At 45.5% G+C, this 17,540-nt stretch overlaps 1 protein-coding gene across 9 annotated transcripts in view; it reads right to left on the bottom strand.

Annotated features, from left to right (window-relative positions):
- Positions 1 to 17,540, bottom strand: part of ZHX2 (zinc fingers and homeoboxes 2) — a 74,321-nt gene that overhangs the window by 12,904 nt on the left and 43,877 nt on the right. The window contains exon 1 of one of the 9 annotated variants that reach the window (XM_065668888.1): positions 8,203 to 8,224. The exons of 7 other annotated variants lie outside the window; for them this stretch is intronic. The gene's annotated coding sequence lies outside the window, so the exon portion shown is untranslated. Of the gene's footprint in view, positions 1 to 6,417; positions 6,437 to 8,202; positions 8,225 to 17,540 lie in introns of those variants that run through there. One more of the 9 variants, XM_065668889.1, reaches the window with a different exon arrangement.

Genomic DNA, 17,540 nt, shown 5'->3' with positions numbered 1-17,540 from the left:
TTTGCATGGGGGAGAGAAGATACCATTCAGCAACAGCCAAGGCTTGGCATCCAGTGCATCCTAATGGGAACCCAAGCTATACATCATCATGTAAGCCAACCCACAGCACACCCATCCTTTTGAGAGGCAAAATTCACATCTGATGCTCAATGAATGGGTCTGCACTATGGACAGGTCAACACCCACCCTTACAGCTGGCCTGGTTCACTCTTCATGTGTTGTTACAGACAGGGCCCTGGACAACTGACCTCCTTTTTGGGTTGCTGCCACTGCAGCGTGCCCACAGGCATGGGGTGCAGAGATGCAGCCAGTCCCGCCAGACATAGAGAAGGAAGGCAGCCCTCACCCCTCCAGCTCCCCTGCTGCTTCTGCTGGTTTTGCCACACTGCGAGGGGTTGAAAAAACTCAAACCACCTAATTTTTTGATTTGATTTTTTAAATGAACACACAAAGCAGTGAAGGGCAACCAGTTGAAAACCAGAAGTGCTCAGCTCCAAGCAGACAGGTGCCATTGTGAACGAGGTCCAAACCAAACCACAGAGAGCTTGTGTGCAGGAACAAGAGCTTTTGATTTGATTTGCTTCAGTAAAGCCACCTGGGACATGAGCACACAGGTCAGAAGCTGCGTGTTGTTTTATACCTATATCCCCAACAGTGCGCCACAGCAGTTGTGAGCGAGACCCTCCTCTGGCTTTGTTTAATTTGTGAAATCTGTTCAGTTAACGACCTAACCCAGCCCCAGCCCTCTGATCTTTCAAACCCCTGTGAGAACGGCTCCACAGCTTCTGACGTGGGAATGAAGTGGGACCTTATTTGGCAAATCTGTGCACAACTGAGCAAACACCAGACTGGTACCTGGTCATTTGGCCCCAGACGGGGCAGAACCACACAGGGAAAACAAACCATGCTTTTAGGCACTGGAAGCATTTGCCTGTGTAGCAATGCCGCCTTCCAGCAAAGAGATAACTGTAGAGTTTAAACAAAGGGGTGGGAAATTAATCACAAACCTCTCTCTTGCTGAGCATTGAAATCTTTCCACTTTCCCACCTTCCCCTTGCACACAGAACTAGTTTTATACCACTCACCCCCCAAAAAGGCAAATATTTGGGTAGAGACTGAACTCTTTTTCTGCAGAGCTGTTCCCACATGGGCTCCTCCGTGGTGGTGTCAGAACAGGAATTTTCCATGGCAGCTGGGACACAGCCCGGTCACACAAAGCATTGGTCAAAACCCTGTGAGCTGTGGCTGGGGAAGTGGTAGGGCAGTGGAGAGACAGGGTAAGATGCTGTCTGTCTCCTCTCGTAGCCCAAAAACTTGAGTGAGTCTGAGAAAGGCTGTCCAAAGACAACCAAATTTGAAGAAACATCACATTAAAAAGCAGGGAAAACCTTAATTTTGGTAGAAAAGGAAAAGCACCCCAGAACTATCACCACTTCATGCTGCATCTCGTTTCAGCCAATGGCTGGAAGAAAGTAATACCAGAGAGGCTGGAACATGCTGAATCCTCACCCACTGCAAATGGATCTTTCCTTTTCACAGATATACCTTGCCTTGTTATTCATAAACAAAGCAGAAAGAAAACCTCTTTGGTGACACTTGTGTGCTTTGCCAATAAATCAACCACCACCACAGGGGTACCTGCAGCTAAGTGCAGAAATACAGGGGGCTCATGTGCAAGGACAGGCTGATGTTTAAAGAGGGTGGAAGCATTTTATTGCTTTTACTACTTAGGAGCTCATGTCCCCATGAGCAGCATCCTCTCTGCTACACCGGACAAGCAACAGCAAATGACACCCTTGTAATTTCACACACCCCTGCCCCTCAAAAACCCTTCCCTATGTCTGAACATTATGTATAATATCACAGAGGTACAAACTCCTCCTTACAGCTTTCCCATGCACTTTTCTCGAGCTTGGGGATGTAACAGAGGAGGAGCTCAGCACAGCACCAATCAGAGCTCACCAGCAAGGACTTGGGGACTGAAAGACATGTGTCTCACCTTTTTTCTTTTTTGGGATGTTATCCCACTTCATCATGCAGTAAATGGATCTCAGCAAACCTCAACACAGATACCATGCCGTGCCCTTGGATGCCAGTCAGGCCCTGGTGCGCACCGCCTTGCAAACACTTCAGGTTACTTCTTAAAGCAAAGACACCACTGCACCACTTCTTTCTTGAGTTGAAGAATGTGCCACCCCCTCCAGGACGTGTGACCAACCACACCAGGGTGAACCCCACTGTGTTCATTTCTGGCTACTTTCAATGGTCCTCTCCCTTTTGTGACCTTCCAAGCTTGGGGGTCCCTGGCTCCCCCCCCCCCAGGCCTCAAAAGGGTGTCCCCCTGTGAGCATCTCTGCTTATAACGCTTGACTCCAACCTAAGTGGCTGCACAGAAGTAACATCCTCAGAGTTAGAGCAAAGCAGAAATTAATTGACGTTACTTGACAGCATCATAACCCCCACACAGCCATCTACTCTTCACCCATGAAGGCTGCAGCAATGCAAACACATGCAGCACAGAGCAGAGCTCTCATCCTGCTCCATATCGCAGATGCTGAACTCACATTCATTAACATTGCGGTAATACTATTCTACAAATCCAAGGATGAGAGGTGAGATACGCATTTCATGGTGCAAAAAAGGCACATGCCTAGGGTGATGTTTTTCCTTCCTTACAACTGTTTTTAGCATGCAGCTGCTTCAGTAATATCAAAAAGCACATCAGCTAGCACAGCAAAAAAAGTGCTGTTGCTCTCCACTGTGATAAAACACTTTAAAAACATTGCTTAATTATATGCAGGAGAATAAGCAGAAGCAAACCAGGGCAAATAATTCCTGCGTGGTGGATCAGGACTGTAACCATTTGCAGAAGAAACCCACAAAAAGGCAGGTTTTGTGAACTAGAGCAGAGCTTTTAAAACGGCATTTAAGTGAGAGCAGCCTAGAGCGCCGACACTTCCGCAGCTCTTTGTAACCCGAATAAAACACGGCTAATGGGGAGGTATACACATCATTACAGCAATAATTTTTGCAGACATGTAAAAAAATACATTTGAAATTCCTATACATTTTCACGTAGGTCAGCGTAGACATTTTTAATTAGAAAATAAAACCAACAAACCCATGTAGATGTTCATAGCAGGGAGCCCTGGCCATGAATTTTTGCCTACAGAGAAGCCGCAAATCATCATTTTTCTTTTATTAAGGACCAGAGGCTCACACCTTTCAAAGGCAATCAGCAAATCAAACTGCCTCCAGGACGCCTGGCTCCCCCACCAACGGGTCCTGTGAAACCCCATGTCAACACATCTGAAAGGGGGCAGAAACAAACCCGGCACACCATCCCACCTCTGCCTTGCACCGCTGCAGCACGGTCACTGCAACAACACATAGGTAACACAACAGTGAGGGTTTCTGGTGGAGCCGGGCTGAGGGGAGGATGAAACAGGGTTTCAAAAGGCACCAACAGTAGCAGGAATCCCTGGAGACCCGTGTGCCTGTGCCAACACACATTAAAGCGGCCTCTTTACATTAACAGCTCAGCTGCAATGTGACCACTGTGTAGAGATAAAGGAGCTTATTCCGGAAAACACAAGATATTCTGGAATGAAAACCCCCATCCCTCTGTAGGCTTTACCAGAACAGGTTGTGTCAGGCAGTGCCACACAAGAGACACATTTCAGAGTACACCACTCACAGGCTATTCCTTTGAACTGAAACCTTCACTGCAAAGCTAAAGACACGGGCAATATGGTGGGGTTTCTGTGCCGCGTGGCGTATGAACGCAAGAGGCCAACCACTTCCCAGAAAAGGGGAAGTTGAACATTGTGTGCTGTGAATTTTCTATTATAAGCACTCATCTGCAATCACTGGCTTCTTGGGTTTGGTTTTTTTTCCTCCCCTTTTTTAAATGCAGGCTCAAGTTTAGTTGCTAAAAACTGGATTAGACCTGATTTCAGTGTTTTCAGTGGAAAAATGATAGAATAATCTACTTGGACTGCTTCATGCCCTAAAAAAATACATTTATATTGTAGCAAAGATCATTTGTCCCAGCCAAGACAGTGGCCTTAACCTCAGGTGAGGTGGGAGATGGCCCCTCTACAGGAGGGCACACATCAGAGTGGATGGGGCACTCAACAGGCAAGAGGGAGAGCACCAGAGTGCCAAGGTGGGGACAAAATTCCGTGTTTCCTTTCTTCCCAGCCAGCGCCGCCTTCTCCCAGCAAATAAGGGCTGGTAACCCACAGCCTGCACATGAAAAGGGGCACACAGGCAGCCACAAGGGCTGCAGCTCCCACTGGTTTCTGAAGTTGGGGCAACCTGGTAAAAGCCTTTTCCCTTGTAGTTGCATGCTCCTGCCAAAGGCACCTGCTCCGGTGTCCTGCTGAACACACAGCTCAGCTTGTGTCCTCCACCTGACATGCAGACACTACGGGACAGAAACGGATCCAAAATCCCAGTGACATCTATGACTGCTCAAAACCCAAAGGGAGATAAAGGGTGCAACTCCTGGGGCCTTGCTCCCTCCTTTGGTATGGAAAAATAGGTCATCTAGTCCAACCCTCCTGCAATGAGCAGGGACATCTTCAACTGGACCAGGTTGCCCAGAACCACATCCGGCCTGGCCTTCAATGTCCCCAGGGATGGGGCATCCACCACCTCTTGGACAACCTGTGCCTCACTATAAAATATTTCTTCCTCACATCCAGCCTGAATCTCTCTTCTTTTAGTATAAAACCATCACCCCTCATCCTACCTCAACAGACTCTGCTAAGAAGTCTCTCCCCATCTTAAGAGCTGAAAGGCCACAATAAAGTCTCCCCAGAGTCCTCTGTTCTCCAGGCAGAACAACCCCAACTCCCTCATCCTGTCCTCATAGGAGAGGTGCTTAATCTCACTGATCATTTTTGTGGTCCTCCCCTGGATCCTCTCCAACAGGTCCATATCTTTCCTGTTCTGAGGATTCCAGAGTTGGACACAGTACTGCAGGTGAACTATCCCCACAGCAGAGTAGAGATGTTTGAACCACCCATGCAAGACACAGCCAGATACACCATCAGATATTGTCAACAGCTGCAGGGGGGCTGAACCTCTGCCCAGCGCCCTCCATCAGTGGCTTTCAATGGCAGCGAGCTCCCAAGATGAGTCACGTACCCTGTCAGAATCATCTCCTTCAATCAGTGTGTGTTTACTCCTAGGGTGGGTACTTGCATGTTCGTAAGAGAGAAATAAAGACCAAGAGATTTCTTAAGAGAGAAATAGCAACACTATAAAAACATCCATTCTAATTAGTTTAATTACTTGTCTGTGCAGCTCACTGAATGCTCATCATCGGACTGGATTAAACTCACTAGATTGAAGTAATTCTTCCTATTGAGTTTTCATCCACACTGTGTGGTGGGAGGACGAGATCGTCACAGACACAAACCAAAAATGAGCTGTAGGCATTATCTTCAGCTACATGGGTAAAACCCGGATGTACCCCCTCTTCAATCTTACGCAGGAAAAAATAGTTTATTCTATTTGAATGTTCAACTTTATTTCTTTTCAGATATGTTTTGAAAGAGTGAATTATTTTTGTTCCTGGGAAAGCGAGGGGTGTTGAAAATGTATTCTTTGCTTAAACAAATTTTAGTAATCATTTTCCATTTCTTAAGATCAAATAACAGCAATATCTAGTCCCCTTTCTCTTTTGTGTCATCCATCAGTCCATGACACTGTCATCTAGGCAGGTTACAGCTTTTTACATTTCCTGTAACAAAATGTATAAGTTATTACATATTCTTTCTTCAGATTTACTGTTATTATAGGGACGCCATCAGTCAAATACTTTCAAAACAGAAATCAGATGAGCTATCACAGAATCAAGTAATTTGATTTCTTTACTCCACATGCTTACAAAACTTAAACAATACAATTTCCTGCTTTAGTATTTCTCCCACTGCTTGTCTCCCTTGGCAAACTCTCCTGCTATGGTAACCTCCAGCACCCTGCCTTTAGTCAGCTGAGGGTCAGTTTCTTCCAAGTCGAATTATCAAGGCACTCACAAACGCTTTTGCAGGTGAACTGCAAAGGGGAAACCCAAGTAAAAATCACACGCACATTCTGGGCATCTCTCCTTGCATGGCTGCAGGGGAGAAATGAGCTCTAACTTTCTCAATAACAAGCTTTCACTTCTCAAGAAGTAGCCCCTAAAGCCCCACATCTCTTGGCCAGGCAGCACCGTGACACATATCACAGCAGGAAAGAGAGAAAAGCTCCCAGAGGACCTGACCAAGGGGAAGGAGTAAGGGCTGAGGCCAGGGCATGATTTGGTGACCACTTCTTAGAAGGGTTTAGATTTGAGGGAAAGAGAAAGCGGAAAAAATCTGTCACCAGGATGTCATGTCCTAAGAGAGGCAACACGTGCAGACTTACAGGATGTTTTAGCCAACTCTGTCCAATCTGGGGAGCAGCCTTTGCATCAGCCTCATCCAACTCAACAGCAGCACTGACGGAGTCTACGGAGCTCCCAGAAGAGAGGAAGGAGCTCAGTAATTAACACAAAACATTAGTAACCTGCGTGTGTCTATAGCTGCACACCTCCCCCTTTGACTCATTCACGATGTGTTAGGAAAACGCAGATGGTTGTGATTTATAAAGCTGATGAGTCACTGTACCTCTTTCCTTCCCGCCCCCCGGGGCTTCTCTGTATCTTCACATTCCCCGATGAGGAGTATGGATCAGAGGATAAAACACTACAAAGCAGACTACCGTAATGTCTTCCCTCCCACACGATGGTTTTAACTGTGTCCCCCAAACACTGCCATTCTTCTCTCCTGCCCCCATTTCCCCCTCCACTCATCTATGCTCCAGTGAACTCATCCACTATCACTTCAAGCCATCCAGACTGACACTGCTTATGCAGTCTAAACCTTTTGCATCACCAGGGAAAGCTTTAGTACACAATAATTTCCCCTTTTAAAACACGGCTTATAATTGTAACAACTAAAATTATCCACCTCCTGAATGGGAATTCTTGGGCTATGGTGCCAGATGCTATCAAAGGAGGCCAAAAGCTGGGTTTGGGGTATGGAACAGCATCTCAAGCCCACCACACTAAATACTTGCACAGTGATGCAATGGAAACATTCATCTGGACATTTCCAGAAGCAGGAATTTCAACACACCTCCTTCGAAGCCAAGCCGCCCCTGAACACTTGCCAGACCGATTATCACAGGACCTGAACACCCAGTGTCCTCCTAACACAGCCAGAGGGTACCAGACAAATCTGAAGTCCACAGCACTTCAGGACAGCTCCCACTTTAAGCACATGAACAGTCAGCTGTTGGCCTAACTCACAGGGTTCAGTACTCTGATGAACCAAGGGGGCAAACCTCAGGCATCCAACATCAAAAATGCCATGTTTCTGTCTGGGGGTGCATGTGCTGGCTCAGGAGAGCACACTGCAGACACTCACGCTGCCTGTGCCAACAGCCAGGTCAGGTCTCCCCTTCCTAGCCAAATTCAGATGAACAACCTTGAACTGCTGGCAGATGATGCACATGCATTTCCCAACCCACATCTCTATTTAGCAGACTCCTGTGATACAGATGAACCCAGAGGTACAGAATGAGGTACTCAGGAGAGTACTTGCCTAATGCAGTGCTTTGCATTGGTCTGATCTCCTCAGCTCCCTCTGCCCTGGTGATGAGCAGATCTGGTTCTGCTGAGGAGTTTTGGTAGTATCTTGGTGTAAATAACATTCAGTCTCGTTGCATGTAGCGTTACATTTCATTGTGTTCTATTTGCTTAAAGGAAAGAGCGTTTCAAAAATGGCCTCATAATAAACCATGAAAGACACAGTTCCTCATTTGGTGGGTTTTCTTCTCAAAAAGCAGTAACATGACTTCCACTAACTATGTAAAACAGGTATCTTTTCTGGGTCCTTTCCCCTCATGTAGGAGTCTGCCTCAGATACTTAACGACCTGTGGTGATCAGAGGATCCTTCTGGACCAATATTTGGAGGCTTTACAGCTGTTAAGTCACCGATCCTCACAGCAGACCTGTGAATTAAAGCACTGCTATTATCCCCGCTGCTCAGATGGGCAATTAAGGCATGCAGACAGCATGGCCAAGGCTTCGTTCAATGTTCAAGACAATTTACACCTTTCTGTCACCAAAGGGACGGGGTAGTGACAGTGCAGAAATCATGCCTTACCCAAGGTCTTCAGCAGGGCTGGAAACTGCATCCAGGTTTCCTGTGCTATAGGCTACTGCTCCATCCTCCAGTAAATTCAGGTTCTCCTCCTGTCTCTCAGGTTCAAGATATTTAACAGCCCCTGATAAAGGTGCTGGGACTCTGCTCTGGCAAATCCAATCTCTCAGCAAACTAGCACTGAAGTCAGAAAACCACCACAGCTCTCACCAGCAGGCTCATGGGAGGAAGCAAAAGTCTGAAGATCAAAGGTCTGAACTATCTGCTTTCCTTCAGAAATCACTCATCAGGCCAGGTGCACGCACGCAGCAGAGGGGCCTGTCTGCTTCCGACGATGCCAAACCTCCCTCCCTTTTAGCTTGTGTCCTTACACAAGCTAGAAGTTACCTTCCTCTGCAGCAAAGCACATCGCTAGCGAAGCTGCACTGATTCTTCCTGGTCTTCCTTTGCCTGAACATTACAGTTCAATAACTCTTCCAACCACTCCCTAAATTCTGGGAAAATTTAGTATTTTAGGGAGGGTTCCCATGTGATGAAGACCTTAAGAAACTCCCATCTCATCTGAAATCTCTGGGTGCCATCAACATATTGTTCTCTTCTCTCTCTGGCTCTGGAGGCTGCGGAAGAGTAGACCCACATCTCTTTCAGTCAAGGGCATATTTTTTCCCTGCTGTTGGTAATACAAGCAGAGCATTCCTACCATCACCACATTATCCCTTCATTAGCTCCTTGGTCAGCTCTGAGGTCAATACTGAAAAAGTGACCCTCTAAAAGATGCTTAGCTACTCTGTTTTCCATCATCCTAATCACATGCTATGGCTGTTGAAGTTGTTTTATTACATCTGCTGTACTTCATCTTCTGCAATTCCCACTTAGATCACCTCTGCACATCATTTGCCCCTTATTGGTTTCAAATTGTATCTCAGCACTTTGTTTTCAAAGCGTATTTAAATATCTCTCCTTCCTTTAGTAAGCACGCAGACCTCATACTTACACAAAACACTTTGGGTTAGTATAAACCTATTAACTGTGTGACAGAGAACCTACCACATGTTCAGCAAAAGAGGCAGACATAATAAATAGCAAGTCCAGCAAGATCCTTTGAAACATCCACATACTTTTGCTTCTCTGAAGGTCACAAAACACCTTCCCCAGCTTACAGGGCATTTAAGGCATCTAATAGAAGACCAAAGGCCACCAACAACTGTCTTCATTGGAAATCAGAAGCCAGCTGATGTTCCAGATGTCTATACCATTTGAAGTACCGAATTCACAGTTATTTGTAGCTGAAGGCAGTAATGAAGTAACACTGCTCTAGTTGCTTGTCATCCAACAAATATGCTGCCAATCAAATATTTATCTTATGAAAATCACAGAGTAAGACATAGAATTTTTACATTAAAAGAAAGAAAGAAACAGAACTAGAAAGCCTTTCAAAACCGTGTTTGTGTATGAGGCCTGTCTTTCCATGTGGTCCCTCCGAGGTTTTGGGGGGGGGTTGTGCACAGTTTATTAATCATCCCTACATGCACCTATTAGGCAGTGCAAACAAACGTATTTTGCCCCTGTGGATCACGGGACCTATGAGCTTCCTCTTCCTCCCCGCAGCACCCTGTTGCTGCTGTGATTTGTCACAGGGCAGAGCCACTGCCCTCTGTGCACAGTAACAGTTCTGCTGTTGGGAGAATTTGGCACGGCCACAAAGGACCTTTGTTCGTGCCAGAAGTTGGGCACACAATGCAATCCTTCCCCCTTGTCACAAAGAGTTGGGTTTCCACAGCCGGGTTAGAAACACTCCCCAGTGACTGTAACCCACAAACCCAAATACTGTCCCCATTCCCAACATGAGATCCTTCTTCCAACATCAAGTACTGCAGGACGGAAGAGAAAGAGGGGAGCAATCAGTGCTTTTTGGGGTACTAATTCCTGTGAACTATAACTAGACTTGCAGCAAAGATGGGTCTGGCAGACTGCTGAAGCTCTGCCCTCAGTCTCTTTGAAGGGGGCTTATTGCTATCTGGTTACTACAAGACCACCTGAATATAAGGATCACCTATTTCCAGGTACATTCTTGTCCTCAAAGAGGTCAGAAACTTGGCAGATAGATCTGATCTAACATTAGGTGATTCGTTTGTGCTTAATCTGACAGCCTGTGTGTGCATGTGTGTTATATTATTACATATATATCTGAATTTATTTCAGTGCAGCAGCTCTGGAGCACTGCTCTGAATCCAGCCTGTCCAACCTTTCCCTCAACTGGCCCTTTCAGCAAGGGTCCCTGGACCAGCAACCAGGAGCTCCATGAGAGGATGCCAATATAGAGGGCAGGGGACAGAAGGTGAGCACATCCTGACATGATGCTGTTGGAAAAAGAGTGGGATTTTGTGCAGTGCAAATGTCTCTGCATTTTCATTTCACCCAGTCAACAGAAAGAGGAGATGATTACCAGGTCACTCACAAATTATTTAATATCCCAGTTCAAAAGAAGCAGTGCTCCTTTTGGCAACATGCAGAAAAGGATCTCTGGAAGCAAATGAAGTTTTGTAAGACCCGATTATGTACTAAAAAAATAATAGACACACTCGTAAATACAATCAGAACAGCACAGTCCCTGCCTTCGCAGACTTTTGCCACAGAACGCACCACAAAGGACACATTCTGTTTCTTCCACTTCTTGTTTTAAACATTGAGGGATGCAGAACAAACCAGTTCCTGCTTCCAAAGCCGAGTTTGATCTGGACCATCCAAAGCCTGGATGCTTTGGCATCTGCTTGGAATGCCCCTTATGCTCCCAAACCACAAAAGGGACCATGTTGCACCCAGACAGATTATTACTATGCTGGAGAATGAACTGCCAAGGGAAAACAAACAAACAAACAAACAAAAAAGAATTGGCAAAGCCTCCCATTCATTTACTTCTTACCAGTGGAAGCGTATGCCATCAGAACACCTTAAAGTGTGACAAAGTACATTTGGCAGTCGCCTCCTCCCATCTCCTCCCACACAGCTTAATCTGGGCATACTCACTATTCCCGGTACAGGGCCAGAGTCATCGCAGGCATCGGCATCTTTGTCTCCCTGGTGCCTGCAACCCCCCCAGGGCTACTTCATAGCACGTCCAGATGAACAAACTGTAACAATGATGCTTGAGCAATACTTGAGAAATGTAGAAAAGGAGGAGAACTGCTCCTTAAAACAGTTTCTTACTGAAGAGTATTTTCTAAATCCCTTTTCCCCCCTCTCTTTTCTGTTAAACTGGGTTTCTTCTCTCATTTCTGGGAGGCCAGGACCAGGTCTGCAGCAGTGTGCCCAGGGCTTATGTTTGCTCCCACCCGCTCCAGCAAACCCTCCTCCTTCCTACCCTCTCCTCTGAGCTGCAAAACAGGCTCCAACCAACCAGTCATCAAAATCCAGAGTGACACTAATATTCAGTATTTGTTTGCCAAAACACATGTGCGCTCCTTCCAAGGGAAGAAAGAAAAGAAAGACATCCTTAATGATATAATTTCAAGAGCCATCGATTTTGTGACCAGCTTGCCTTAATTTAGTTTGTCTCCTGGGTTTGTAATGTTTGTGAAAATCCCTCTCTCGCAATGAAACAGCCACCAAACACCCCACTATGAACCCAGTGCAATGTGGCAGCTCTTTCCATGGCAACCCACCAGCACTGAAACTGCTTTTCTGCATGGACTTTGCTGCACAGGGAAGGAGCGCAGGTAAAGAGCCTGCTGAAAAGCTCTGGCTGTCTACTCCAGCCTGGTAATCCTGCCACCCCAGGGAAACAAACGCACCAGGGAAAGGCAGCACATCTACAGCCTTGCTGCTAAAACCTGTCTCAGCTCCAACTGTTAACCAGCTGCTCGGTCATTTGCAGTTTGGTTGGCTTGCCTGCTTTGTAAATTACAGTCAACGTACTCTGTTCCCTAAACAGCATGGAAAATTACGTTCTTTAGTCCCAAAACTGTTCTCCGCACCAGAAGGGAGTAGAATTAGGCAACTGGGCCATGCTCTCAGATGCAACAGCAGGATGCTCATTGGGGATACCTCCTTTTGGAGGACAAGCTGTGTCACTCCCAGCACTGGCAGGACAACCACGCTGGGCCCACCATCGCCATGGGCAGCCTGGCCAGTGTGGAGGGCAGGCAGGGTGCTTGTGAGCTCCCTCACTGCCCCCAGCAGCCATCACTGGATGCTGTGCCTGATGTTCTGCTAGGGCCAACCGGCCATTGCCATTGCTATGGCATAGCTATGTAGCATAACTAAACATGGGTCAGGCTCCCAGGAAAGCTCCAAGCTTTCCTCCAAAACACACCCCACCACCCTTGGATGAATACTTCAGAAATTCAGCATCACCAGACATGTGGGAGCTCAGACCTCCTGTCACATCACGTCTTTGGCTATTCTTCAACCTAACCACATAGCTAAACCTTTTGCGTAACTAACTCAGGATCCAAAGCTGACACACAAGCCAGCTCCCAAGAATTTTGCCCCTGCCCTTCCCTGCAGCATTCCCTCCCTGTCTTATCACCTGCTTAAGACAGTGCCTTAAGCACTACGACTACCCAGACTGGAGCAATCCAGGGTTATTTCTCCTGAAGCTTTACGTGAAAGATTAGCTGCACAACAGTTTCTGAGGGTTAGGAAAAAACACATTCCACAGCAAGAACTGATGCTGTTACTGTAAGCCACTTGACCCCAAAATCCAAATAAGAAGGGGAAGGGGAGAGAGAACAGTCTGGTTGGTAAGGTTGGAGTTAGAGATCCGAAACAGCATCTCAGAGAAGCATTCATCAGCCATCACCTCTCCCAAATCCACTGTGGGCTTCAAGCCTCTTTCCCAACAAACACAGTGGCAAAACACATGTTTATGTGAAGAGCTTCAGTTCCAGCAGACCAGCTGCCTTCTGATGGGGAAACACTTGCTCGGGAATGTTTCCTGAAGCAACTCCAGCCTCAGGACTTGTGATATTCAAGGAACTAGATCAAGACTTACTGCTTGCTCCTCACGTGAGAGAGGAGCCCAAGAAAAAAACCCAAACAAACCAAAACAAGAATTCTTTCATTCCTTTTGGTTTTTTCTCCCCACGAAGTTCCTCTTCCTGATTTCTTTGTCTCATGGTGGTGATTTGCTTCTCCTCCAATGCCTTTTGCCTTCACCCCCACACCGAATTGTTCAGGGGTGAGGGAAGATCAGCAGAAACCAGACAAACTGCTCACATAGCTCCCGATTTGTGTGGCCTCTAGAAACGCTCCTGCGAGACAGACCCTGTGGATGAGGGCTACTTCTGGCTAGGGGAGGAATCAAACCCGATATGACCCAAAGCATTTAATTCCCCTGGCATCTCCTATGGCCCCACAACAGTAAATTAAAGGGTAAAAATCAGAGGCAACAAACAAGAAACCAATAAAATCTTGTGGTGCTCATGCAAGCCACAGGCCCCTGCTCTCCTTCTGAAAACATTCATTTCTACAGCAAAATTATCCCTTGCATGGTACTGCAAGAGGAGGAGAGACAGCCAGGGAGCGTGAAAAGGCTGCGAAGCCTGTAATGGAAAATCCTCACTCAGTCACTGAGCAGTCCTCTCGTAACACTTATTAAAATAAAGCGAATATGATGAAACACAGCCTAATTGCACACGACGCTGCTGAGAAATTGGATCCAGCTGCTGAAATCGGCTCCCAAACCCCTCCTCTCCAAATACTGGTGGTTCACATCAGTTAACCGCATCCAAACCACCCCTGGGCAAGAAAGGATGAGAGAGACAAAACAGGATGGGCACCCCGTGTTTGATTTACCTTCAGAGCAGGGATGGTGTCTAAATCTTCTCCGGTCTCTTTTGTCACTTGCCAAGGTTCAAACACAGCATCTCTAGCTGTTCCCTGATGATGAAAGGTGGCACTAACTGAAAGAGTTCAAGGGCAACATCCATGGGACTTGGTCTTAAATGTTCCATGAGCGAGTGAGAACGGAGCCTCAATATTAGGGCTGGGAAAGCAAGTTAAAAAAGGGCCTCTCTGTTTTCTTCTCATCATTTGCTTTTAATTCTAGATCTTATTCTTTCAAAACTGAATTCAAACAAGAATAGACATTTTTACTCCTTTTGTGGGATAAATCAGCCTAACTGCTGAGGTCAGTGTTTTCAGACCAATGCATAAAAGCAGAAGACCCAGCTGAGGAAATTCAGTGCTGGCTGATTCATCCTTTAGAAAGGATGAAGAACAGCCATCCCAGCACGTCAAGTTTGTCTTTTGAAGGCAAAACAATTTAGTGTTGGTATTAGATGGCAGGAATAGGGAAAAAAAAAACCAAAATGCAAACCCTTTCCAGAGTGCCCCGAGGTATCTTTTCAGGGCTTCAAATGCTAAACAACAGGACAGCCCCCCTGGCCCACTGAGCTTGCAGCCAACTGAAGTGATGTGAAAGGCATCCTTCCCCATTTGCTTCTTGGCATGGTGGTGTCTCCTGCCCCAGACATGCATACAGAGACTGGGGCAGCAAAGTAGAAGGAGAACCATAAATTACCTAACCCACGGAAAGGGGTTTTAGACAGGGTCCACACCTCATGTTTCAGAGGAACCAAAGCACAGCCTGAGGCCTGCAGAAACAAAACCGCCATCAACACCCCCAAAACCACACAGCAAAAACCCATCAAAAGCATACTATGAGAGAAAAAGGAGAGGACTGGGGGGGAAGTACAATGATATTTCATTCTGACCTGATGAAATCAAGAGGGCGTTTGTGTTGGGAAAAAGAAGTCTTTCCTCCTTGGACAACCCCACTTCAAGATGCAGGTGCATATACACACAACCTGTATCAAGCTATACAAAACCAGCACTCGCCATTTCCTTAGGGTGTAAATAGCACCAGGAAAGAAACACCTTTCAACCTGGCCCTCTGTTTGCTTGCAGTCCCAAGTGACTCAAAGGAAGGGCAGTCTGAAGATGTGCTGTAGTGGGTCAATCTTACCCAGCAGGTAGAAGAGCTATAAATCAATCACTTTAAAATAAAAAACCAACAAAAACCCTTGAGGCTTGCTGGGAAGAAGTAAAATTGGGGAGAAAAAAGGTAAAGATGAAAAGCACTTGTAATGTCTTTAACACAGCACTGAAGTTCTTCTGAAGAGAATGCAGAGAAGTGCTAAGAAAAGAAAAGAAAGGAAAAGAAGAAAGCAGCCCATTGACACCAGCTACAGATACATATATTTTTTTAATGGGCATTAGGTCAGCAGGGTGTTTTCCATTTGCCCTGCTTAAACTAGAGCTTTGATGATGTTACACGTGCCATTTTAATACAGTCCCAACAGGATAAATACTGTAAGTTTATTCTTTGCATGTGCACATGCACATGGATGACAGTGCAGGGTTTTCCCAGGGGAAAAAGGGTGATTTATAGGCAGATGAGAAGACAGTAGGTGTTGGGATGCACTTTGACTGGTTTTTGGGTTGTTGACAAGGGGAAGGGGGGAGAAAGAAACAAACAGCATGTTGGTAAAGGCAGCAATGATAAAACACATTTTTTGCTGGCTTTTTGGTCTCTAGATTTGTATCTACACATAGATGAAGACACCCAAGGCTCCCTCCTTCAAAAAGGCTACAAAAAAGGAAAGAGCATGAATCCACATTCTCCTTTCCTTTCAAATTCCACAGCGCTTCTCTAATCTAATTCAATAGGACTGTGTAAACAGACTGGAGCCCGTAAGAGTTCCCAGTGAATTAGCTGCTTGACTAACAATGTGGAAGTTAAAGAAGATTAGCTGGAAGCTGAGGTCAACATTTAAAACACAGACTAGGGACAGACTGAGCAGGTTTGGAAGCTAGCTTTCAGAAAAGCCTACCCTACAACCTCAGCAATCTCTTTAATTTAATTACCATAGTATTAGGATAGGTTACCATAATTAGAGTAGATTATATTTTTTCTTAAGGTGTATAATAACCCTGGAGAACACCACCATTTGTGCCGATTCACTATAATAACTGCATGCAGTACACTTAGCTACACACAATACCTTTTATAGTTGTATATAGCCTATAAACCCCAAACAAGCCCAGAGAATTTTTCTCATTACATTAGACACAGCAGTGGTATTACCCACTGTTGAACAGCTGGCAGACACGAAGACCAAAGCAGAGGACATCCATATCTCTATGAGGAATCTCCACTACAGGCAGCATGGGTGTAGTGACGATATAGATAGATGGTGCATGGATTCGCTTTGCCCTTTGGCAGGTGATGGTGGGTAGAAAGAAGGCATACAAGACCCAGCAAGAGGCTTAACATTCAAAAGTTGCTGTAAGAACAAGTAAGGGGTTAACAATTTCCAGTGGTTTTATGTTACAAGGGGCAAGACAGAAATGGGGATACATTTTCAAATTTAATTTTACATTCCCGGAGGATTATATTCCAGGAAATGACTCTGTTATGTGAATATTGTTACTGCATGACATTTTGGTCCCATTATCTCAGACTCTTTTTGGCATGTATGTCAGATGTGATTCACCATATGTTTAATGACATGCAACACATTGGTTCAAATATATCCTACTAATGCAACAAGCCAAGAGAACCTTTATTTTCTTATGCTTCAAGTTACAACTTAACTCAGAAATGCTTCAGTCACACAGTCCCCATCCAATTTTAAGATCTCCCATGTAGATTTATGGAACTTTAAACAACAAAAGAAAACCTCTTGAGACAGATAAAACTGTTTTCCATAAATCTGAGAATGACAGGATATGGTTTGACTGTTAGCACTAGAAACATCCTGATCCCAAGACCTTCTTGAGCATTTCTGAGCTATTCATGTGAAGTAGTATCTCTATGACTGTTAGGCATGATTTTTATAGCAAGAAGGTTTTCCCAGATCAACAGTTTTCCTTCAATCACAACTTCAGTGCTACAAAACTAAACAAGCCCCAATCCCTGTCCCAAAGGGTTTACACGGTATTTCCCTGCTCAAAGGGGAGTTAGGAGGATTATTAGCTGTGAATTCTTTGAAGGTGAAAGAAAAAAAGAAAAAGGTAAGTGCTAAATATTGCTGTCTCCATGAGTCAACACATATGCTTCAAAACTCCTTACCAGCCATTTACACTATGATGAAAATAGCAATTTTAAGCAATAAGCTAGATGCTTTACAATCAGTAGCTCAAGAACAACAAGCAACACAACACGTTACTACCTCTGTCAGTAGCCCCTTGCGGACAAATCTGTTTTAAGGTTAAACCTTAAACTCATTCATTTCAACTCATGCAGTCAGCCAAATTTTGGTCAACCCCTTCAGGAAAAGGGCTGAGTGTGCTTCTGCAGAGGGCAAAGAGCAAGTGGTGTCCACCAGAATGTGGTC

This window comes from Lathamus discolor, chromosome 2 (genome assembly GCF_037157495.1).
Source record: "Lathamus discolor isolate bLatDis1 chromosome 2, bLatDis1.hap1, whole genome shotgun sequence".
NCBI lineage: Eukaryota > Metazoa > Chordata > Aves > Psittaciformes > Psittacidae > Lathamus > Lathamus discolor.
The sequence above is the reverse complement of the archived record's forward strand: the minus strand, read 5'-3'. Positions and strand labels throughout refer to the sequence as shown.